General features: G+C 46.2%; 1 protein-coding gene across 7 annotated transcripts in view; it reads right to left on the reverse strand.

Moving 5' to 3' along the window:
- The window catches only part of PPM1K (protein phosphatase, Mg2+/Mn2+ dependent 1K), a 42422-nt gene extending 26478 nt beyond the window's left edge, over window positions 1–15944 (reverse strand). The window contains exons 1-4 of one of the 7 annotated variants that reach the window (XM_006111051.4): window positions 15782–15944; window positions 8625–8731; window positions 7923–8015; window positions 6641–6872 (exon numbers count right to left, since the gene is read on the reverse strand). The gene's annotated coding sequence lies outside the window, so the exon portion shown is untranslated. Of the gene's footprint in view, window positions 1–4331; window positions 4547–6490; window positions 6610–6640; window positions 6873–7922; window positions 8361–8624; window positions 8732–15781 lie in introns of those variants that run through there. The other 6 variants (XM_025182884.2, XM_006111050.4, XM_014571761.3 and 3 more) reach the window with 6 other exon arrangements.
- Window positions 15945–25678: the final 9734 nt, after the last annotated feature.

Genomic DNA, 25678 nt, shown 5'->3' on the forward strand with positions numbered 1-25678 from the left:
TCCTGGGTTGTTCTTATTCCCCTTTTTATAGATGGGCACAATATTTGCCCCTTTTCCAGTCTTCTGGACTCTCCCCTGTCTGCCATGATTTTTCAAAAATCATAGCTAAAGGCTCAGATACCTCCTCTATCAGCTCCTTGAGTATTCTGGGATGCATTTCATCAGGACCTGGTGACTTGCTGACATCTAACTTTCCTAAGTGATTTTTAACTTGTTCTTTGTGTATCCTATCTTCTAAACTTACCCTCTCTCTGCTTGTATTCACTACGTTAGGCACACCTCCAGACTTCTCGGTGAAGACCGAAACAAAGAAGTCATTGAGCATCTCTGCCATTTCCAAGTTTCCTGTTAACAGTGGTTTGTACTGCTAAAAGCAGCTAGACAGATCCATCCACAAGATTCACCAAGAAATAATCTTACTCAGAAACTAGCCCATAGATTTTTTTTATGGAAATATGTTTTTGAATATGCACAATTTGAATACGCCTTATGCAAATAAGGGCATATAACCTATCCACTGAATGAATATGTATATTCAATTTATATGCATGCATCATTTCTGTATTTAAAATTAGAAATGTGAAGTATAAACCTGTTTATTAATCTAAGTGTGCCAGGGAAAGCCATTAGCAGTACTCAAGTAACTTAATTGCCCCAGAACTCAAGACAATGATCCATGATTAGTACTTGTATTTCCTGTGAACCTAGTCCTACAAAGACATGTGTCCATATCACCTGATGCTGGAACCCATTTTGAATATAGTACTTTTCCAAGAGGGTGGGGAAAAATCTATTTATAGCCAAGGAACCAGACAAATAGGGGAATTGGCAGTTGGGAGATACCTCCTGCTTACCACCAAGATGACCTCTGGAAACATCTAAGACTGACTGGGGGGGGAGGGGGGAGAAGGGGGAGCCCAAGCTAGGAGGCTGCCTAGCTTGTGAGAAAAGATCATTAAAACTATTGTTAGGGCAAGAAATTATATACAATAAGGTTTTTAAGAGTATTACACTAAGCTGGTGTGTTGTTTTATTTAGCTTAGTAATTTACTTTGATATGTTTGTTATTACTTGCAACCACTACTTTTTATACTTAATAAAATCAAATTTATTTATGATTAAACCCAGTGTAAATAATTGCTACCTGGGAAGGAACAACAGCTGGGCATCTCTCTTTCATTGATAAAGCAGGTGAATTTTACGCAAAGCAAGATAAATTTATCTGGGATTTTGATCCCATGGGGGCTGTGCACCTGGGTACTGTGTCAGGTCCCTGTGACTATGCCTTCCCAGAGCTAATCTACTTCAGTATCTCTGTCACTCTTTTGTGGGCTGTGACGCCCAACTCTGTGCCAGTGGCAAGGGAGACCAGAGCTTCCGGCTCACCAGGACAGGGTGGTGGAGTGCTGCAGAGGGCAGGTAAGTGGACTCAATGGTGTCACATTACCGAATTGGAGGGAAGCAGCCAGATCGCTGCTTCACCCCTAGGTGGGGGCGTTGGCCCCAGAAATTGGTACAAAAGGGAGCCATATGGGGTATTGAATGGGAGCTTGTTGTTTTCTCATCCTGTGTACACTATTTATGTGAGTATATAATGTCTGTGTGTGTAGATCTGTAATCTGTGTGGAAGCTGAATATTTCTCTGAATGTGGTTAAGCATTGCTATGGACAGGCTGAGTAGTGAAGCCCTGTGGAACAATGGCCCTTGATGGCCCAAAGACACACCTAAAGCATGAGGGCAGACACCTAAGAGCGGCCAGCAGAGAGAGGCTGAGGACCAGGTGACCTGCTGCATACCAGAAGAGGCCAGGAAGGGGGTATAAAGAGGCCATGTGGTCGATGCCATTTTGTTCTCAGCTCAGCACTTCATCCCAGAGGCAGCTCTGCAGGGATTGAAGAGCCCGGAAGACCTGTGAACCCAACCTGATCGTAGGATGTGCAATAAGAACTTTTAAACCAGCAGCTGCAACATCTCTGCTAGAGCCTGCATCGAGGACTGGGAGATTCGGTGCATGTAACGTACTGTACTTTAATAACCTTACTCTCATGCTTTTCTTTCTTGTAATAATAAACCTTTAGATATAGATTCTAAAGGGTTGGCCCAGCGTGATTTGTGGGTAAGGTCCAGAGGGTAAATTGACCAGGGATCTGTGGCTGGTTTCTTGGAACCGGACAGGACTTGTTCGGGGTAGGTGGGATTGGGTGTTAGGACCCCCCACCTGCGTATGAGGCCCGGGGCCATCTAGGGCACGGATATTGCTGGGGTGTCGGAGGGGTTTTGCTCGGGAGGCTTCAGGCAGGCAGCTGAAGCGCTCTGTGGGACTGGTTTGTGGCCTGTGTGGAGAGGTCACCAGTCGGGGGCTGTAAGGAGCCCCGGATTCGAGCAATTCGCCCTGAGCGGACACCCTCAGCTGTGCCCAGACACGGCCCGGTCCGTCACAAATGGTATGACTAGCCCATCTAATGACAATCTCTAGAGGACTCTGTCACCTAACCCATCACATGGAGTTCAAATATACAGTACTGCAAACAGACCAAAACAAGGCATTGGATGATCATTTCTGCTGATCATTTGGCTGCTGACTAAAATTTCTAACAGTTTAACAGTAGTAATAAAATGAACGTTAGTGACAATGACTTAATAGTTTGGTTGCTCAGAGAAAACCATAACAACTCACACTGTAATGTGAGGGCAGACTATTATAAATTACCTTAAGAACATAAGAATGGCCGTACTGGGTCAGACCAAAGGTCCATCTAGCCCAGTATCCTGTCTGCCGACAGCAGCCAATGTCAGATGTCCCAGAGGGAATGAATGGAACAGGGAATCATCAAGCAATCCCTCTCCCATCACCCATTCCCAGCCTCTAGCCTCTGTCAGACACACCATTCCAACTAATCCTGGCTAATAGCCATTGATGGACCTAACCTCCATGAATGTATCTAGTTCTTTCTTCAACCCTGTTAAAGTCCTGGTCTTCACAACTTTCTCTGGCAAGGAGTTCCACAGGCTGACCATGCACTGTATGAAGAAAAAAACAACAACAAAAACTTCCTTTGGTCTCTTTTAAACCTGCTACCTATTAATTTCATTGGTGACCCCTCAATCTCGGGTTATAGGAACAAGTAAATAATTTTTCCTTATTCATTTTTTCCATACCAGTCATGATTTTACAGACCTCTGTCACATCCTCCCTTAGTCTCCTCTTTTCTAAGCTGAGAAGTCCCAGTCTTTTTAATGTCTCTTCATATGCAACCCATTCCAAACCTCTAATCAGTTTTGTTGCCCTTTTCTAAACCTTTTGCAATGCCTTTTTTTTTTTTTTTTTTAAAAGAGGAGGCAACCACATCTATATACAGTATTCAAGATCTGGGCGTACCATGGTTTTATATAGAGGCAATAAGACATTCTCGGTCTTACTCTATCCGTTTAATGATTCTTAATATTCTGTTTGTTTTTTTGACTGCTACTGCACATTTACTTATTCCCACAATATAAGAACATGGGGCAGGGGCAGATGACTGTTTTGCAGGGCCCCAGGCAGCGTAACTCCGCGGGGGCCCCCCCCTTTGCCACGGCGCATGCACGGGGCTTTTTTAAGCGCGGGGCCCGGGGCGGCCGCCCCGTTCGCCCTGCCCTATATCTGCCCCTGACTAGGGGGCACCAAATGAAATTAATAGGCAGCAGATTTAAAACAAACAAAAGGAAGTTTTTCTTCACTTAGAGTACAGTCAATTTCTGGAACTCCTTGCCAGAGGACGTGGTGAAGACTAGGACTAACAGGGTTCAAAAAAAGAGTTAGATAGATTCATGGAGGTTATTAGCCAGGCTATTAGCCAGGATGAATAGGAATGGTGTCCCTAGCCTGTTTCTCTGGAGGTGGGTGACAAGGATCACGTGAGGATTACCTGTTGTGTTCCCTCCCTCTGGGGCATCTGGCATTGGCCACTGTCAGCAGACAGGATACTGTGCAGGCAGACCGTTGGTCTGACCCAGTATGGCTGTTCTTATGTTCTCTAACTATCCACAATGACTCCAAGATCTCTCTCTTGAGTAGCTGTAGCTAAATTAGCCCATCATGTTGTATATATAGTTGGGTTTATTTTTGCCAATGTGTATTACTTTACATTTATCAACATTAAATTTCTTTTGCCACTTTGTTGCCAAATCACTTAATTTGATGAGAGCTTTTTCAAGCTCTTCACAGTCTGCTTTGGTCTTAATTATCTTGAGCAGTTTAGTATCATCTGCAAATTTTGCCACCTCACTATTTACCCTTTTCTCCAGATAATTTTTAAATAAGTTGAATAGGATTGGTCCCAGTACAGACCCTTATTTCTTCGAGTGATGTCTCTGTGGATGCTCCACTGTTTGTCTGTTGGTGACAGGTCACCCGGAGCTGCAGATCAGAGCCTTGTAAAGCAGTTTACCCAGTTGGGCTGTGCATGAACAGGACATCTCACAGCGTATGTATCTGCCTGAGCGTCCGGCGCACGCAGCCAGACGCCACCTCTTCGATTCCTCTAACTGCCCTCGGTTGTGGACAGAGCTTCAACTGCTGTCTCAACTACCCATACGCAGTCTAGACACAGCCAAGTGGTGTGGAGAGAATGAATAAGGAAAAGTTATTTACTTGTTCCCATAATATATGAACTAGGGGCCACCAAATGAAACCAATGGGCAGCAGGTTTAAAACAAATAAAAGGAAGTTCTTCACACAGCGCAGTCAATCTGTGGAACTCCTTGCTTGAGGAGGTTGTGAAGACTAGGACTAGAACAGGATTTAAAAAAGAATCAGATAAATTCATGGCGGTTAAGTCCATTAATGGCTATTAGCCAGTATGGGTAAGGAATGGTGTCCCAACCTCTGTTTGTCACAGAGTGGAGCTGGATGGCAGGAGAGAGATCGCTTGATCATTGCCTGTTCAGTTCACTCCCTCTGGGGCACTTGGCATTGGCCACTGTCGGCAGACAGGGTACTGAGCTGGATGGACCTTTGGTCTGACCCAGTCTGGCTGTTCTTATGTTAGTACAAGGTCCTGCCTTTCGGCACCTCGAATATTTTTGAAAGTGCTAGCTGTAACCACAGCATATCTACAACAACATCTAATCAATTTTTCATACCTCGACAACTGCTGATAAAAGGAAGGTCACACAAGGAAACTAACTCCATGATAAACAAGACCAAAGCCCTCTTCAGTCGCCTCAGCCTTCTCATCAACGAACAAAAATCAACTCTACAACCTGCTCAAAGCATAGAGTTCTTTGGCACTCACCTCAACTCAAGTCTGAGCCTGGGCATACTTACCACAACAACGATTCACAGCTATTCAAGATCTTATAAGTATCCTATCCATGAGCCCTTCTACCATGATACTTACCTGCCTGCGGTTGATGGGTCATATAGCTGCAACTATTTATGTGGTCCAACATGTCCACTTACATTTCCGATGCTTTCAACTCTGGATAGCATCCGTCTACACCTCATCTCGCCATCCACTACACAAAAGATTTACTATACCGCCATACGTTCTTCTCTCTTTATGTTGGTGGATGTCTGTTTCTCCTAGATACAGAGGCAGCTTCCTGCCAGCGGCCCGCCAGCAAGCAGGGCAGCAGGGCGGCTTCATAGGTTGCATTTCTGCAGGGCATCCCAGACTGCCTCTTCCCTGCTCCACCTTCCTTTCAGCAGGTACGCCAGGCCAGTTAGCAACAACGGGGCCTGCTCCAGTTGCACCACTGACAGAAGTGACAAGCGGTTAGAGGGAGGTGCTGGGAGAATGCTTGAAAGAAGGGGTGGGCATGAGGGGGTGAGAATGGAGCAAGGCATGTGTGAGGGCACAGGGGCATGAGGGGAGCAGAGGCAGAGAGTGGTGAGAGGGTGGGCATCAGGGAAAAAGAGGGCAATGGGGGCAGGGGTAGTGAGGGAAGGGGGAGGAACCAGGGGGGTGCAGGTGCCAGGGGATTCTGGGGATGAAGCAGAAGGGCAGACACCTGCAGGGGAGGGACCAGCACCAGAGGCAGGCAGGTGTGTAGAGGGAGGTGTTAGGAGAGGGGATGAGGAGGGGTAGCTCACTTGATCAGAGTGGGGCTACTGGAGGAGTGGGCACAGGGGGGAGAGAAGGGCTGGTGGAGGGGGGCAGGTCTCAGGAAGACTGAGGGCAGCGAGAAGGGCAGGAGTCAGGACAGCAGAAGAGGGTGAGGGGTTGGGGGGCAGCAGGCAACAGGGGAGGAGACATAGCAGCAGAGGGAAAAGGTAGAAATTTATAAGATATTTATTAATAACGTGGGTTATATTTATTAAGAATGTATTAGTAATTACTGTTCTTATTCTTATTAGGATTTTATGCCATTAAAAAGCCACTTTGGGGGAAGAAGGGGGTGGCGAGTCCCTTTTTTGTCTGGCGAGTAGGGTTTTCCATAATTTGTCGAGCCCTGGTCATCATACCATACTTTCACCAAACATTATGCGGTACTATTACAACTGACCTCAGATTCAGTGGTGGTGACGACTGCAGTCTTATACACCATCACCTAACGGTGACTCCGACTCCCACTGTCCAAATCAAACACTGCTCTGTAGTCACCAAAAGTGGAGCACCCACGGGGACATCACTCGAAGAGGAAAAAGTTACTCACTTCATGCAGTAATGACTGTTCTTTGAGATGGGTGTCCCTGTGGGTTCTCCACAGCCCTTCTTTCCTCCCCTCTTCTCAGAGTCTTAGTTACTCAGGCGTAGATAAGAAATAGAAGGGGAAGAGGTGGGGCTGTGCTCGCTTCAGGCGTGAAAGCAGCAAGATGCCTCCTGCACATGCATGGCCCAACAGGGGAAACTGCTTTGCAGGGCTCTGATCTGCAGCTCCGCGCTACCTGTCATCAAGAAACAAACAAACAAACAAACACGAGGACATACATCTCAAAGAACAGTCGTTACCGCACAAGGTGTGTAACTCCCTTTTACTTCTCTCCAATCTGAAAACTTACTATTTATTCCTACTCTTTGTTTCCTGTCTTTTAACCAGTTATCAGTCCATGAGAGGACCTTCCCTCTTATCCCGTGATAACTTACTTTACTTAAGAATCATTGGTGAAGAATCTTGTCAAAGGCTTTCAGGAAATCTAAGTACACTATATCTACTAGATCTCCCTTGTCCACGTTTGTTGACCCCCTCAAAGAACTCTAGTCAATTAGTAAGGCATGATTTCCCTTTACAGAAACCATGTGGACTATTCCCCAAAACATTATGTTCGTCTATGTATCTGACAATTTTATTCTTTACTATAGTTTCAGTTAATTTGCCATGTACTGACGCTAGACTTACTGGTCTTTACTTGCCAGGATTACCTCTGGAGCCCTTTTTAAATATTGGCGTCACATTAGCTATCTTCCAGTCATTAGCTACAGAAGTTGATTTAAAGGATAGGTTAAAACCACAGGTAGTAGTTCCGCAATTTCACATTTGAAGTTCTTTCAGAACTCAGTGACTTGCTACTGTTACCTTTATCAATTTGTTCCAAAACTCTTTTAATTACCTTAATTATGCAACTGCTGAAAAACTGGCATTGTTGCCCCATAGGGAAGTAAAGGATATTAGACTAAAATGACACAAAATAAAAATATACAGTTGCCAATACAAGGCACATGATGCCCCATTTTGGCAAATTTCTTCAGGGTCTGATCAATATTTTCCAGAACAAATCACTAAACAGAATCATAATTCTTTCTCTTCTTCCTCTACAACAGTTTTGAATTAATTCACTTAAGAATTATCTTAAAAGTATTTCCATGTCCTCACACACACTCTTTGCATAGATAACTTTGCCTGAGTGCACTCTTTATAATTTGTTCCCTCTGAAATTCTATGCTACTTGATGCTTCAATTAGATATCTCCAATAACACAAAGAAAGATCATTCCCACCTGTTTTCATATGGATGGGATCCTAGACCACTTCCCAAATCAAGCAGGACAGTCATTATTTCAGAATAAATAAAATACCCTGTGATAGTCAGGCTAGAGGCTACAGGGGAGCGCAGGAGGGAAAATATATTAGCCCTCGATTAAATAGGTTCCAGTTCCCAAGATAAACTAGCAAACCGGGGGAACAGGGGACCATCCAATTTGAACTGGTGGAAATTCTCAGCTAGTAGGTGGACAAGCGACAGAAGAAGGTGGCTAGTCTGAGGAGCATTCTTATCCATGAGGAAATCCATGAGGGTACAGTAAAGTCTTGGTTATCCGACCTAAACGGGACCGGAGGATGGTCAGATAACCAGAAATGTCGAATAATAGGGACGGCAGCAGCAGCAGCTGGTGGGAGCCTCCCAAACGGGCTCCGCTCTTTGTCTCGGGGGCGGTTGGCACGCTCGCTGTCCCCTCCCCAGTGGATTCCAGATGCCACGTCCTTCCCCTTCCTCCCTCCTCCCCCAGGATGCCTGGACATGCCCAAGGCCCCGGCGCTCCTGCCTCCCCTCGCCACACACTCCCCTCCCCTTCCCCTCCTGCCTGGGCCCGGACTCCCTGCTTGCTCCGGCCGGGTCCAGGCCTGCTCCTAAAAGCAGAGCCGCTAACACGGCAGGACAGCCAGGATTGGGCCCCGAGCGGGACACGGGCCCAGCATACCTGAGCGCCGGGTGAGTCCGCAGCACAGGTGTGAGCTGCCCCAGGTGTGGGGTGGGGAGGTAGGGTTGTCAAGCCCGCGCTGCATGCCCTTGTGGTATGAAGTGTCCCTGGAGCCCCATGCCATCATGTGACAGGCAGCACCATCGGATAAAACAGAAGGTCAGATTAGCGAAAGCCAGATAACCGAGACTTTACTGTATTCATCCAAGGATGTAGCCAAAATACAGGATTTTAGTATTGGCATAAGAACATAATGATATATCAGGGTGCGGAACCTAAGGCGCGAAGGCCGGATGTGGCCCCCAGCTTGCCTGGATCCAGCCCCCCAGGCTTGTGGCTCCCCCCAGCATTGTGGAGCCTGTGCTAGCACTCCTGCCCCCCCACTGTTCCATCGTGGGGCTGAAGCACACAAAATCTATCAGCCTGGGCCCCCCCAAAGCTCTGGTGTGCAAGGAGAATGTGGGAAGTGGCCTCTGACTAAGAGACACATCAGTGAGGGTTTGGTTTTTCTTTTTTGCTTCTGTCTTGTATGCAGCCCCAAAATGATTTTTCTGTGGGTCAGCAGCTTCCAACCCCCAAAAAGGTTCCCCACGCTGGCCTATATAATGATTTGCTATATGCTTCTATTCCTCCTGATTTCTCATGATTAGGCAATGTCTACACTGCAAGCTAAGTCTTTTAGTAACTATGTAATCCATTGTCTGGAATGCTCTGTAAAATTGTTCAGTGTGAGTGCAAGAATGTGTGTGAATTTCATCATGAAGATCCAGATGGTCAAAAAGACTTGAGAGACTTGGAAATTATCAGAGAACATTCACTGTACCTTAGGCTGAATGAATTAGCAAAATAGACAAGCTCAGAAGACAGGCAGACACTCCTTAAGGTAAGACCACAAACAAAACACAACTAAGGCTGACCATAAATGTCTGAGGGTAACTGGGGGGAACTCCCCAAGATTAATATTTCAAGGACTGCAGCATGACACTGCAAAACCCAGAGACTCAAATGGGGTGTGCTTGCCATAAGACTCTGGATTGGGTCCTGCAAGCCAAGCCTCAGAAGAGCCTCAAATCACCACTGATAAACCTCAACTCTTCTCTCATGTTCAAATCTTACTTGGCCAATAAGACTGACTTGAGCCATGGCAGACTAGTAACTATGAATCATCTGCAGGACGTGTGTGTGTGCGTGCTGTTTTTCATACTGTATTCTTATGAAAAACACAGCATATTGCCTTTTCCCTGGAAAAAGATCCCGTGTGCTTCTCACCAGCATAGGAAGCTATCCAGCTTCACATCACTGAAGGAGGAGGAGATTGCTCTGTCAAAGAGAGGACACTGGGTGCCAGTTACTTCTGGCAGCAGGCAGTACTCCACGCCTACACCCAACCCCTCTCCCCCCAATGGTGAAGGAGAACCATTATGCTGCCCTGGAAACAAGAGATAAGAAATCACTATGATGTGATTGGAATAATGCAGACTTGGCAGGACAACTCACATGATTGGAGCACTGTCATGAAAGGGAATAAAAGATGGAGGAGTTGCACCATAGACAAGAGAGCACTACGATTGCTCAGAGCTCCAGTATAAAACAGGTGAAAAGCCTGTTCAGAGTCTTTGGGTTAAGTTTAGAGGTGGGAGTAACAAGAGTGATGTCGTGGTCACTATCTTCTGTAGACCACCAGATCAGGTGGATCAAGTAGACGAGTTTTTCTTCAGACACCTAACAGAAGTTTCCAGATCACAGGCCCTGGTTCTCAAAAGGGAGTGCAATTACCCTGACATCTGCTGGGAGACCAATACACAGACAATCTAGGAAGCTTTTGGAGAACGTTGGGCACAACTTCCTGGTACAAGTGTTGAAGGAACCAGTCAGGGGCCATGCTCAACTTAACCTGTGCTCGCAAACAGGGAGGAATTAGTAGGGAAAAGTAAATGTGGGTGGCAACCTGCACAGCAATGATCATGAGATGGTCGATTTCAGGGTCCTGACCAAAGGAAGACAGGAGACCAGCAAAATACAGACCCTGGACTTCACAGAAGCAGACTGACTCCCTCAGGAAACTGATGGGCAGAATCCCTTGGGAAGCAAAATGCAGAAACAAACCATCCCAGTAAACCATCCCAAATATGGTAGGTGACCAGCTTGGCTTAACAGTGAAATCCTTGGGGAGTTAACACACAAAAAGGTAGCTTACAAGACGTGGACACTTGGACAGATAACTAGGGAGGAGCATAAATATATTGCTTGAGCATGTACAGGGATGTAATCAGGAAGGCCAAAACACAAATGGAATTGCAGCTAGCAAGGGAAGTAAAAGGTAACAAGAAAGATTTCTACAGGCATGTTAGCAATAAGGTGGTCAGAGAAGGTTTGGAACCCTTACTGGATGAGGGAGGTATCCTAGTGACAGATGATGTGGGAAACGCTGAAGTACTCAATGCTGTTTTTGCCTCTGTCTTCATGGTTTTTTTTTCTCCCCTTAAAGAACCACGTGAAACCTCAGTCTAGACTTTCAAAATACCCTTTTTCGAAACAGCGATTGGACACAAATATGCAAATGAAGCATGAGATATTTAAATCTGTGATTCATTTGCACTTTCGATCGGGCTCATTTACATCCTTCTTTCAAAAGAGGGACGTAGTCTAGGCATAGCCTTTGTGTGGCAAGAGAAAAAAAGGGAGTTGAGAGACAAAGAATTATTTAAATCCAGGCAGGACTACCAGGCCTCCGAGGAATTCGGAGCATGGGAGTGGACTGAACGAAGAGGACACTGGAAGTAAAAGGGGGAAAAAAATGGATCTAAAATGGTTCAGGGTAATCTCTCTATTTTGTGGTTTGGTTTGAACTGCTCTGTGTGAATCTATGCCTCCCCTCCCTCTTTACCATTTAAGACTGTTTCCAGAGACTTCTCTGTGTTCTAATTTGCTTTCCTTAATTGCTCTGTAACATCTAGCAACAAAGTATGCTTTATCAAGTTTATCTTTTGTTTTATAATTTTTTTTTTTTTTTTTTAAATCACCTTTTTAAGGTGATTATTTGATTCTTGTGTCCTAGAAGGTCTGTCTGTGTATCTGCATGCTTCAGACTCAGGGGTCAGCTACCAAAGACTGCAGCTTATTTTTCCTCTTTTCCCTGGGAGTGGTTTCAAGTGTTCATCCCTGGTTAGGGATTTCAAAACAAAACAAAACAAAAACCACCACACTTGAAGGTGGCAGTGATTCCCCAAAAATCTGTGTATTATTTATTATTCGGGAGTAGGGGGGGTTGTAACCAGTACCTGTAGACGCAAGGTTTTGAAGCTTTCTTGCAGGCACTCACCTTCTGCACTCAGAGTGCCAGAGTGGGGAACATCCCTCACACAAGGTATGAAGGGGGCAGGTGACCAAAGCCCACAGATAAGGAAAAAAAAAAAAAACCCATGGAAATCTGGGGAAAGGGTCAGAAATGTGGGTAGTATGGGCTGTAAGAGCAGAGATCAAGGAGAAACAGATGGAATGGGCAGTGGGGAGATCAGTATCTTAAATGCCTGTATACAAGTATGATAAGTATAGGGAATAAGTAGGATGAACTCATAATGCTAGTAAATGAACATGACTATGACATAGTTGGCATCACAGAGACTTGGAAGTATAGAAGGGTATAGTCTGCTTATGAAGGACAGGTGAGGAAAAATTGGAGCTGTTGTTGCCTTATATAATAAAAATGCATACACTTCATCCAACGTTGAGATGGATGTAGGAGACAGACTTGTTGAAAGCCTCTGGATAACGATAAAAGGGGTAAAAGTGAGGGAGATGTCATTGTAGGGTTCTACTATAGGCCACTTAACCAGGTAACAGAGGTGGATGAAGCTTTCTTTAAACAACTAACAAAATCGTCCAAAGCACAGGGGTTGGTGGTGATGGGGGACTTCCAACTACCCAGACACATGTTGGGAAAATAAGGCAGAAGGATACAGACTATCCAACAAGTTCTTGAAATGTATTGAAAACATTTTTTTATTCCAGAGGTGGAGAATGCTACAAGGGGAGATGCTCTTTTAGATTTGATTTAGGGATGTAAAATTTGGTTAAAGAGCTGAAAATCTTTGCAGTTACATGTATAAAGCTTTATAAATAAGATTTAGATTGCACAGCCTGCTGCAAAGCCTCCCTGAGAGTGGGGTCATAAGTCCTTGCCAGTCTGGAACCTGGCTCCTCTCTCAGACCAGCTTCCACCTGGCACCCTAAGGCAGCAGTGCAGGGTGGTAGGTGGCTCCCCGGGAGTGGGGCCGGATTACGCTGGCTGCCCCCGCCCCCAGGGACTATAGAATATTCAAGTAATGGATAAGAATTCATGGGGTTACTCAACTATTCAGTTACCCGATATCTAGAAGTGGATTACTACTGTACCAGAGTTTGTTTTCCAGAGTTCCAAGTGTTGATTTATGTTATTGAAACTCAAGTCCTTCTGAGATGCTTGCTCTTCTAAACCTGATTAAGGATGTTAGATATCGGGTAACTGATACAGAGGCAGCATCACAGGGTGGCAGCAGTCCCTGTCCGGGAGGTGTCCGTGCTCCCTGCGGACAGAGGCTGCTGAGGAGAGTGAGTTAATGGTATTAGAGGTGATAATTGGGGAAGCTATCTTTGTAATGGGTAAGGTAGTTGGGGTCTTTGTTCAGCCCCCTGCAGAGTGTCGAATTTTAGCATGAATGCCAGTTCAGAGGATTCCCTTTCAAGTGCAGATTTGAATGTCTTCTGAAGTAGGATGCAGGTGAGTAGGTCATTGAGACAGTGTCCTTTCTGGTTGAAATGGCAAGAAACTGTTACTCTCCGCAGGGGGCTGAACAAAGACCCCAACTACCTTACCCATTACAAAGATAGCTTCCCCAATTATCACCTCTAATACCATTAACTCACAGACATCTACCCTTCCCCACCTCTAATATCATTAACTCACAGACATTCACCTTTCTTCCCCCCCCCCCTCCGCATTCGCCTTCTGTTCTGAAATGTGATTTGTCCTTTTCATGTGTGTTCATTTTTTTTAATTGTATCCTTTGGTATATATGGTTGTGACTATTTTCTTCCACTATTTGATCTGAGGAAGTGGGTCTGGCCCACGAAAGCTCATCATCTAATAAACCATCTTGTTAGTCTTTAAAGTGCTACATAGTCCTGTATTTTGTTTCAGCTACACCAGACTATCACGGCTACATTTCTATCACTATTCTAAATCCTTTTATGGTTCTGAACTCAGAGAAAACCTGCATAAAAGAGATATTATGTTGCATAAATCAAGAGGGAAATTATGCCACGAGAACAGGGATTACCAGAGAGGCAATATCTACATAGACAGACTCTAAAACGTATGGCTGTGTCTACACTGGCACGATCTTGCACCAAAGCGGCTGCTCTTGCGCAAAAACTTGCTGCCTGTCTACACTGGCCATGTGTTCTTGCGCAAGTAAACTGACGTTCTACTGTATAAAATCAGGGCTTCTTGCACAAGAACTATGATGTTCCCACTCAGGAAGAAGCCCTTTTGCGCAACTGTTCTTGTGCAAGAGGCAAGTGTAGACAGGCAACATGAATTTCTTGCTCAAGAAAGCCCTACGGTTAAAACAGCCATCAGAGCTTTCTTGCACAAGAGAGCCTCTACACTGGCATGGACGCTCTTGTGCAAAAGCAGACGCCAGTGTAGATGCTCTCTTCTGGAAGAGCAGTGTAGACTGCTTCTTCTTGCACAAAAGCCTCATTAAGTATGCAAATAACACATGGCAATATTCATCGCTGCACCTCATTTGCATATGTTCTTGTGCAAGAGCACAATGTAGACATATCCTTAGTGTTTACATAAAATTGGAAAGCTATGAGAATTACAGTAATAAAAATAACTCTTCTTCCTAGCATGCAGCATGCTTGTCTTCAAGGAAGGAAACAAATGAGAGGAAAGTAGGTTTCATTTCCCTTTCCCCTGTTAATACCAGTCTAGAAAAGCCAAAAACTTTCTAAAAATTCAAAATTTCTCTCCTTTTGCTGCCCTTATCAAAACCCATTTTGCACCATGCTTTTCTCAAGTAGTGCACTCAGCAATCACTTTTTGGTAAATGACTAATCTAAGAGCAGATACCCATGGCAGGAGCCAACTTCTGCAGGCACAGAAACTACTTAGGTTAGAAACAAGAATTTACAATCTGCTTCCGCTGACTCAATAGTGCGTCCTCGTTAAATCGTGTTACCCCTTCGCTGGGGGCTAAACCAAATATTATTCTTATATTTCAGCATCAATTAATTGATTTTATACTAGGGCTCGTCCAAGGTTTTCCAAGTCTTGAATTGTTCTGACTGGGAGCACAGAGAGTGGCAAGGGATTGCTAGTGCAAGCAACCCACAAGTAAACAGCACGGTGGGTGGGACTCGGGAACTGGGTACTGACTTGTGACACGCACTGGGCAGGGGAGGCTGCTTTGGTTACCTGACCTACACTGGAAGGGTAGCAAAGGCACAAGCCCCAAGGGCAAGGCTCTAAGGAAAGCACTGGCAGCTGCAAGGCTCGCGCTCACTACACGCAGCAGCCCCACCCCCAGCCCAGCTGCCAGCGCCTTGCTGCGGGAAGGCGGAACGCGCCCCCATCCTGCAATTCCCCCTCCCAATTACTATCCGGGTTGTTTGTGAGACTAAGGAGCCCTCCGGGCCGCGGTCTAAAACCCGCAGGGCTCTACCCTGCGCCGAATCCGCCATCGCTCCTGCCCTGCTGTGCTGCAGGGCAGCGCCATTTGCCTCAGCAGCTACCGAGATAAGGAGCCCACCGGCCCGTCACTCCCAAGCGATCGCCTCCCTGAAGAGCAACTCTCAGCGGCGCGGTGCCTCCAACACGCCACCGAGGGGACAGGCGACTAGAGCCGGGAAAGTGTCACCGGATTAAAACGGGGCCGTCCGTTCCGCAGGGAGCGTTGTGCGCGCCTGCGGAGTCACCGCAGCCAGGTGCATTTCCCCACAAAATGGGGGAATCCCGACTGATTTTTAAGCACACAAAAATGCGGGTCAAGAGCGGCAGAGCTCATGCCCGTGCAGACGTGGCTGGGTGGTGTGGCAGGACGAAGAACTCGGAGCCAGCAGCCAGGCGGCTCCGAGACACAGCGGAGGGGCAGGCTCAGCGCCGCTCTTACCTGGGTGAGAGCCCGTTAAAGGGAAAGGCTGTTTCGCCCTTTCGTTCCAGCGCACGCAAGGGAGCGGGCGTGTTCTCCGCCAGCCACCCGGCGCGAGCGAGCGAGCGATCCCCCTGCCGCGGCCGTCCGGGCGAAATTCTAGAACCTTTTATTGCAAGTGCCTCCGCAAAGGAGGAAACCCGACTCCCCGTCAAGCTGGCAGCTCCCTTAGCCAATAGACCAGGGATGGGGCAGGAACGCATCCGCCCCCATTTCTCTGCAAGGGCCAATGGCATCTGAGAACTCGAACGAGCCTCCTTCCCGCTCCCCTGGCCCGGGACCCAGCCTTGCTCTCGAGGCAGTGAGTGGCTTGCTGATCCTCCCACGTCTCGTTGGATTGAAACCGCTGTGAAGGGAAGGGAGCGCGAGGGGGGAGAGCGGGATTAGGTTTAGTTTCATGGCATGGCAATGAAGTGACAGCATTCCTATCCCTGGGAGAGCAGTGATAGAAATGTAGCCGTGTTAGTCTGTTCTAGCTGAAACAAAATGCAGGACTATGTAGCACTTTAAAGACTAACAAGATGGTTTATTAGATGATGAGCTTTCGTGGGCCAGACCCACTTCCTCAGATCAAATAGTGGAAGAAAATAGTCACAACCATATATACCAAAGGATACAATTAAAAAAAATGAACATATGAAAAGGACAAATCACATTTCAGAACAGAAGAGGGATGTGTGGGGGGGGGGGGAAGGAAGGTGAATGTCTGTGAGTTAATGATATTAGAGGTGGGGAAGGGTAAATGTGATTTGTCCTTTTCATATTTGTTCATTTTTTTAAATTGTATCCTTTGGTATATATGGTTGTGACTATTTTCTTCCACTATTTGATCTGAGGAAGTGGGTCTGGCCCACGAAAGCTCATCACCTAATAAACCATCTTGTTAGTCTTTAAAGTGCTACATAGTCCTGTCTTTTGTTCCTGGGAGAGTAGTTTTCTTTCCCACTTCTGGCCCCAACGGACTAGTGAAGGGTTAAGTGTAAGGCTCTGAAGTTGAGTGCATCGGGAATTGTATCAGGCTGGAGAGGAGACCAGTGGAAGATTAAATTGTTCTTTGTGCAGTGGCTAAAAGCTAGGCCATGGGGCAGAGGGGAGCCCCAACAACATGCTGCTGCCCCAGTTTTCAACCTCAGCACTAGCCTCACTCAGACCTGCCCTGATGCGCCTCCCCTTGTGTTTTGTGCTGGGGCCAGAGACTGAAGTAGCAGTGCACAGTGCTGCTGGCAGGAGAGCATGGTGGCAGGGCTGGCAGATACTGAGCTGGGGTTGAGTCTGCATGTAAGTGAGTGGGCCATGGCTCACTCAGGCCCACCCACAGCTACACCCCTGTGGTAACTTGATCTCCGTTACTTCTGTAAAAGCTGTAAAAACCATTTTCATATTTAGCTAAAAGCCATCTTATATATCAAAAACCATTTCAGCTTTTCTCTCAAGCACGTAAACCAAAGTAAACTTTCTGTCACCCCGTAAAAAAAGGCCTACAAAATAAACTATTGGTATGTGTTAATTGGGCTGGTTGAAACAAAAAATGTACTCCCTCGCACCTGTCCGCCATCTTATTAATAAGGCTTTGTTTTTCCAAATTTAATTAAAAATTTCTGTAATTAAATGCCCTAATGTCAAACTGTTTGGTTAAGGGTATAAAAATACTAAAATTAATTGTATTAGCAGCTTTACTGGGTCTGGCTCTGCTGTAACCACGTTTGGCTCATGCTGTGCTTTATTAATTAATAAAGCTGCTTGTTAGCTGCCTAAACACAAAAAAGCGTGTTTTTGCTTCGACACTTCCAACTGACCTATGTAACTATGTTTAAAGGTAGGATCTGATGTAAGTACACCAAAGAAAATATAGGTGCACTAGTTAAATCTAGCCCATTTTGTGTTAAATTTCTGGAGAAGAGTAATAAAACATCATAAGACACACGTGACAATAGATTAAAACAATAGAGCCTTAAAGAGGTTTCTATCTATAAAGATCTTGGCCATATATGTGTACATGCAAAGTCATCACAATGCAATTGTTCTCCTTTTTCAGAGTTACCCACAAGTATCATCTTCTTTTGCAATGCCAGCTTTACTCTCTGCTCTGAATCTGACATGAATGTCAGATGACCCTCTTCCAAATCCTGAAATGTACAGCTAAATAGGCTTAGCATCAGCCATGGAATCAGCACTTTCATCATAACAATAAGTCTTTGCTACTAAATGTATTTACTTCTGGTTTCCAAGTGGCAGAAATTCAGGCAAAGAGTCTTCTAATAGAATCCATTCCCATGGTCTTCCTGTAAAACAAGAGTTAAACAGCCATAGCAATAGCCAAGATACATCAGAATGTTATGTGGTTTCCTGAAGATACACACCCTTGTCAGCATTCAGAATTGAATCCATGCTGGTAAATCTTCTAGAATAATCAAAAACAACGAGGAGTCCTGTGGCATCTTATAGACTAACAGATTTATTGGAGCATAAGCTTTCGTGGGCAAAGACCCACTTCATCAGACCCACATGCATCTGACGAAGTGGGTCCTTGCCCACGAAAGCTTATGCTCCAGTAAATGTTAGTCTATAAGGTGCCACAGGACTTCTCGTTGTTTTTGCAGATTCAGACTATCATGGCTACCCCTCTGATACTTCTAGAATAATGAAACTCTCTGTTCTTACAACTTATTTCCATGGTTCTAGCATTCACTGAATCGATGGGTAAATAACACAAAGAAAATAACCCCTCTACGGAAACTACTTAATATGGGATCCTAAAACCTGGAATTTTTCCTGACAGGAGCGTTCCTCTTTGAAATATATCAAAGTGGTGTAGTGATGAAAAACAAGGGGTTAAATTTCAAAGCAAAGATTGTTGTTATTGGTATTACAATAGCAGGTAGGGCAACAACTGACACTGGTGCACTTTTGTACTCAGCGTCAGATTTAGGGCGGGGCGGCTGTCCCGGGCCCCGCGCTTCCTGAGGCCCCGCGCATGCGCCGTGTCAAAGAAGGGGCCCCGCAAAATTTCGCTGCCCTGGGCCCCGCGGTGCTGCTCTGGGCCCCGCGGCACTCTCATCCGCCCCTGTTTGTACTAGGCATTGTAAAAACAAATACTGAAAGACAGTCCCTGCCCTTACCTGTTCACAGTCTAAATCTCTGATCCAGTTAATAATATGCTTAACCCTAAGCTAAATAGTCCCACTGACCTAAACAGACAAAAAGTAGAAGAGGAAATGCAGGCACAGTAACTTACAATAGTCACATAGCAGTTCACTGGCAGATCTGGAAAGAAAACTCTCCATCTAGGACCTTATCCACACTTACTCCATTAGTAGCGTTTTAACTGTCTTAAGTTGAAATTCTCTCTAAACCTTGTCTGTTGCTGTAAAAGCAGCATATATTAATGCTGTGCTAAATTACAGCATCAGTTAATGTAGATGAAATACAATAGACCAGATTCTGATTTAAGTGAGGCCTTTGTAAATCAGGAGTAACCTGACTTCAATGGAGTTACTACAGATTTACCCAGGTGACTCTGAGTTCAAAATGTGGAATTAAATCTACTGAGAGAAATTATAAACACTATTTTAAAAGTTAATTTACCATTGTAAGAATTGTATTTTAGCTGACAGCTAAAATCTTCAGGCAGTTGTAATTCAATGGTAGGAAATTATTCTTTTAATAATATGTGGTGAATATTTTAAAACAGGCTCTTAAAATGTATCCATAGCAGCTGCTCTTCATCAATTTGTTAGAGAGCATTATTCAATACTAAGCATTAATTAAGCAATTTTTGGGACAATCTGTGTTATATACAGTCCTTTAAAATAGTCCCATCCCTCTTTAGACCATGTCTTGTTTGCAATCTGCAAATCTGCTCCCTCTGCTTTCAGTTCCAAACCTGAAGATAAATCACTGAGTAGAGATGATTGTAATGCATGGAACGAAAGATCAACGCCTGCCAGATTTCTTTCCATACAAACAAGCATGCACCTCCCTCTTATGAAACAGTATGCAGATGGGTGTAGGCACTGACTTGGGATTGCTATTGGTCAACTTCTCAGCCAATGGCTGCAAAGAAAATAACATTTTTTTTCTTCTCATTTATATACCCTGGGAAAGAACATGCTTGTGATCTATAGTTACTGTTCAAAGCTGTATCATATACAGCTCTTAAATGAGCATAATTCACACGTTTTTCTGAATAGTAATTTTACCTTTGACTCTGTGTGCTGTGCTTTTTACATTTGTATTTCCCCATCTATTGGCTTCTTGTTTACCAGCTATTTGAGGCTGGTGTGAGGTTTAACAAGGAAATACAGGTTGTGGTGTCTTCATTCATTATGTGTATACTACCCAGGCTTGTGTTTCTGTCTCATCCAAGAGACGTTTCCAGGGCATGGATGAGAGCAAGCTCTCTGAGGCTCAGTAACAGAGGGAATAGTGGTGGCTTGTGGAAAGGAACTGAAAGACATAGGAGCAGAGAATTGTATCTGCCTTTGTGAATAAGGGCCTTTGTATCCTGTTTGTTACTCACTTTGGGATTCAATTCAATCCCCAACTGTGACTGGGTAATTGTGGGGCAGGCTTTTCATCTACATCTGACTAGAACGAAGCTTTTTCTTTCTGATGTAGATTTTTCCTCTCCGGGACAGGCATAAGAATCTTGCGCAAAACGGGGGTTTTGCACACAAAAAAAAGTCCACACTGATTCTTTTTGTGCAAAAACCCCTTGCACAAAAAGAAACACCAGGGCGGGAGCTTCAGGTTGGGAAGGGCAGCCTTTTGGTTTGTGATGCATCCCTGGGACTGAATAAGACGCTGCCCTTGACTCCCTGCCCCCACACAAACTCTTGGGCCCGGAGGAGAAGAGGCTATGGAACTTGGGAAAGAGGGAACATTGGTCCACAAGGGCCAGAGGAGGTGCCAGTCCAGGATGGAGTCCTGGAGTGCCACAATCTGGTCCATCACATCCACCATGAATGCCAGCATTCTCTCTTGGTGCCTCACTTCCCATTGCCTGCAGGGTATCCTTTCCTCATGCTCCGTGCACATCTCTTCCAGCAGTGTATTCTTCCTCTTGCTTACGTGCTCTCTGTCCCAGTTGGCAGATTGCATTTGTTCCCTGAACATCTCTTCCATGGTCTTTGTGAATTTGTGCCATGTGGACAGCTGGCAGAGCTGGGGGAATGTGCAGCAGGCTGGCTGCTGTTGTCACTGTAACAAAAAGTGAAGGGCAGACTTTACAGGACATACATTGTAGAGTGTAAAGCCTAATCTATTGGAACAAAAGGAAGGTCTGTCTAAAGACAATAGGGACATGTTATGTACAAGAGCACAGTTATGCTTTTAGGCAGTCACGTTGGGGCAGGGTTTTTTTGTTCTTAAGGGAGCAGCTGGACTCGGTTTGGTGGTAAGCGTGATAAGAGATTGGTGGGGTGGAGGTTCTGGTTCTGGTTGTGGCAGCAGGGCAAGTCAGGGGCTTACATGTTCAGCCCCACCCTTCACCCCCCATTTGCTAGGAGAGTGCAACTTTCCCTTGCCACAGGAGCAAATGGGCAAGCGGGTGGGAGGAAGGAGGTGGTCCAGTTGTGGCGGCAGGGCAGGGGCTTGTGCAGTGCCTGTGCATTCAGTATCTCCCTCCCATTTGCCGTGAGAGTGCAATTTTCCCTTGCCACAGGAGCAAGTGAGTGAGCAGGTGGAGGGAGGCGATCTGGGCATGGGGGCAGGGCAGGGGTTCAAACCATGCTTCATTGGGGATGAGCAAATGGAGGTTTACTGTAGAGGCATCAGATAATAGCTTCCCCCTTCTTCATCCAGGTTGCCATGAGAGATCTCAGGCTTTTCTGAATCACACAGAGTGATAGGAAGCAGATGTTGGCTGAATATGGCTAGAAGCCTAGACCCTATGCGGTAATGCTTTGTGCTGCAATGATGCCAGACCACTTACTGCTGGCTTGGCATGGGAAAGTGTCCTACTGTGGAGGATGGAATAAGGCAGGACTCCCAGAAACCTTGTGGGAAGAATTAAAGAGTTTCTCTGAGAACTTAATGGAGATGTGCAGGGAGGATTCCTGCTCCGTCTCCAGACATGTTACCAAGCTGTTATGGGGATTCCCCGCTGTGTAGGCACGGTGGCCACCACAGATCACATCCAACTGCCTTAACACACTTTTAACAAGATAAAACATGTAAACGTACCATAAGTGCCATACCCGGGATTGTGAGATGTCCTGGGAGGAAGGGATTATCTCCAAAGTTATAAAAAGTTCTTGGCTCTTAGGGTCCTCAGTTGCCCCACTTGCTTGCTGACCAGTCTCCTCCTCTGCCTCTTCCACCAGGCTGTGTCCACACCACTACCTGAGGCTGACTGAAAGTCTTGGGAGGAAACCACAGACTCGATAGGGAAGCTGGTCAGGTCAACCCTAAGGATCCCCTCATAGAAGCAGCATGTTTGTGACAATGCTCGAGACCATAAGTTTGCCTCTTTTTGTCTTTTGATCTGAATCTTTTATTTTCATGTGGTACTGCTGGGCATCCCTGGCATTTCCTTTCTCCTATATTCCCTTGTGATCTTGGCATAGATTTTGCCTTTAATTTTCTAGTTCCCCTCTCCACACAGCAATGAGATCCAGAACCTCCTGCACACTATACTGGTGCTCATCTGGGACTCTGGGAATTCATGGAGCTCATGGTCAGGTTTGCTGCTCAGGTGTGCTGCATGCTCTGAAGTCTACTCACTACACGGGGCCATTCAGGAAATACAATTCAAATTTTCCCTGGCCTTTTTCCTGTTCACCTGGAGAGCAGTAAAGTTGAAAGTTGTGGCCAGACTGATCATTGTAGGGCACTGTGGAATATCTCTCTGAGGCCAAGAATGTCAACTTTCGCTGCACTTTCTCTGCAATACTAGAAAGTTGATCATCAAGATCGAATGTAGCGGTTAATCCTCATGAAAGCAGGAGTACAGTAATCACTGTAATAGCCTGTTAAATTGATGGAACGGGCTTGGTAGTTTGGAGTCATTGTTTAGAAAATCATCCTCATGTTCTAGAAGGCTTTCTGCATCCATATTCCTGAACTGGAGAAGCTCGTATTGGCTCAATGTAAAGACGTGGGGGACATGGACGGGTTCCTCAGCTCCTTTGAGCGGGCCTGTGAACTGCACCAGATTCCCCCAGCTGACTGGCTGCAAGAGCTCACCCCCATGCTGAATCAGGAAGCTGACAGGGTGCTCAATCAGCTGCAGAATCTGCAGCCGGGCGACTACGAATGGGTCAAAGAGGCCCTGCTGCACAAGTTCAGGCTGACCCCAGAGATGTACAGGAAGAAGTTCTGTGGGGTGCAGAAGGAGCCAAAGGAGACACATATAGATTTGGCCTCCCGTCTGGCACAATGCTGCCGCTGTCATACCTCAGTCTCTTCATACCTCGGTACCTTCGGTGGTCTGGACTGTAAGTGTCAGCGTCGTCTGGTCAGGGTTGTCCTGGCGCGCTCCTGGCAGGACCTCTACTCCGTCAGTGATGAGAAACTTTCGGCTGCATGCAAAACAATCGGAACTCCCTTTATCTAGAGTGTTAGACCCCGTGTACTTGGGTCAACACAGGAGATCTCCGAGAGGCCCAAAAACGACAGATGCAGGCAAGGTTTGAAATCAATCAAGCAGGTTTATTGTCAAATGCGAAGCTCTACCAGTTGGTAACAGAGATCAGTACAATGTTACACCACTGGGCACTATGGTGTACAAGGTATCAACACCGGGCAGGCCTATTGCCATATAACAGATATTAACAGCAGTTAGTCAAAGTTAAGCTACTGTGCATTCTGTAAATTTAGGCAATGACACCTGCTGTTCAGGCGCCTAGTGCGCTCCGCCCCCCCAAGGTTGGCCGGAGAGCACCCTCTGCGGTATCCTTTTATAGACAGGTACAAACAACTTACATCATTTCTTTACGTACGGGTTACCACCCTCTGTTGCTTAGATACCACCCCTTACCTTACGGAAGGGGGGCTTACTTACTATCCTTCATGCTGTCAATTCCGACCTGGTCCTGAACCTAGGTCGGTATGTGAATTCGTGTTTAGGGAGTTTTTATACCAGGACATTCCTTAAGATGTTCCGTTACTCCCTTTCAGCTTACAGTCTGTTCTCCGTGTCTCCCTGTGTCCTAATTTACACAATTACACAGTTATGAGTATCTGAGTTACTGAACCAAAGTCTTGCTCACTAGATTGCAGGCCAGTTGCTGTTTTCATGTTACAGGCCTTTACTACAGCCGCAAGTGGGTGTTCAGGGTCGGAGCCCAGACCGCAGAGGACCTGCTTAAGCTGATGATGCTGGGGCAGTTCTATGAAGCATGCACACCCAGCCTGAGGCTGTGGCTCAAGGACCAGAAGCCAGAGAAACCCCAGGAGGCTGACGGATGAGGTCAGAGAGCTGGTCCGGGTGTGAACAGGAGTCCCGGAGAGAGAGGGAATCGTGCAGAGACCAGTTTTCAGCGATGGAGAGAGTCACCTACAAGGCAAGCCCAAGAGACAAGGACCAGCCATCTGTGCCCCAGAGAACCAGCCAGGGCCCGGGCAGAGCTGGCTTAAAAGGGCCCGCAGGACCTAACTTGCCATCACTGCGGGCAAAAAGGCCACAAGAGGGCTCAGTGAACCAGGCACCGGGACAGGTCCCAGAATCTGGGATTTCTCAGGGTTAACTGGCTGGAGCAGGGGGGAACGGCAGGCCACCTCAGAGGCAGGGGCCTGCAGGCAAACAGCTCAGAGTGGGGGGAAGGATGCCCAGTGCACCTTTCCTGGGAGTTCTGACCCTCAGGAGGCAGATTTCTCTGTGTACCGGGTGGGGGCAGGGCGGCCCCTGTGGAGCGAGTGCCTCGTGCCCCTGCAGATGGATGGCAGGGAGGTGATGGGCTACTGGGACACGGGGGCGGAGGTGACGCTGGCTCGGCCCGAGGTAATAGCCCCAGACCACATCATACCTAACACTCAGCTGACCCTGAGGGGCATAGACGGGACCCCATTTAAGGTGCCTGTAGCCCGGATGCATCTGAAATGGGGGGCCAAGGAGGGCCCCAAGGAAGTGAGTTCAGGCTAGTGAAATTTCAAAATGGCGACCAGACAGGAACATGCAAATAAAGCCTGGGATATTTAAATCCCGGGCTTCATTTGCAACTCCAGTCGCCTCATTTGCCTATCTAGCTCGAATTAATGAGCTAGTGTAGACATACCCATAGTGTTTTCCTTCTCATGCAGCTCTACACCAGTTAGTCATTACACGCATATTCATAATCTGTGAGAGTCATCATATGCATATGCAGGTAGACATCCGTAGCACCTCTTCTGGATGGTATCTCAATGCTGCCATATTCACCGTCGAAGGAGGTGCTTCTAAAATCAGGCACTTGCTGTTGACTCCCAAGGCCGTCCATATATCTTTCAATGAGCCCATTTCACTGGTCTCATTGTTCTTGGATCTGGCTTCCATCCCCTCTCCAATATAAGTGCCAGGAGGTGCTTGCCTTTCATGCTGTCATAACCATGAGGGCTGACCAGCAACCTGGTGACTAAGGGGTTAACTATGTCTCCTGTCCATAGCCAGGTATCTGGTCAGCCAATAGTAATGCAGGTAGGGATTTCAACCTGGGACAAAAGAATTTTTAATTTTTTCTCCTTTGTCTGAGTCAGAGCAGTTTCTCCAGGGGTACTAAGGGAAACAGAAAGACACTTCTCTCCCCAAGAATGGACTTCTTATATGTATAAGTAGGGCAAAGTCTAGATAGTCTGTTAGGTTTTATTTGTTTTCTGGTTTGGGGATGTGGAAATGATGTCTGTGCTATTAAAAATGTTTTTTCTCTCTTTTGTAACTAAGTT

The sequence above is a fragment of the Pelodiscus sinensis genome, chromosome 5, assembly GCF_049634645.1.
Source record: "Pelodiscus sinensis isolate JC-2024 chromosome 5, ASM4963464v1, whole genome shotgun sequence".
Lineage (NCBI taxonomy): Eukaryota > Metazoa > Chordata > Testudines > Trionychidae > Pelodiscus > Pelodiscus sinensis.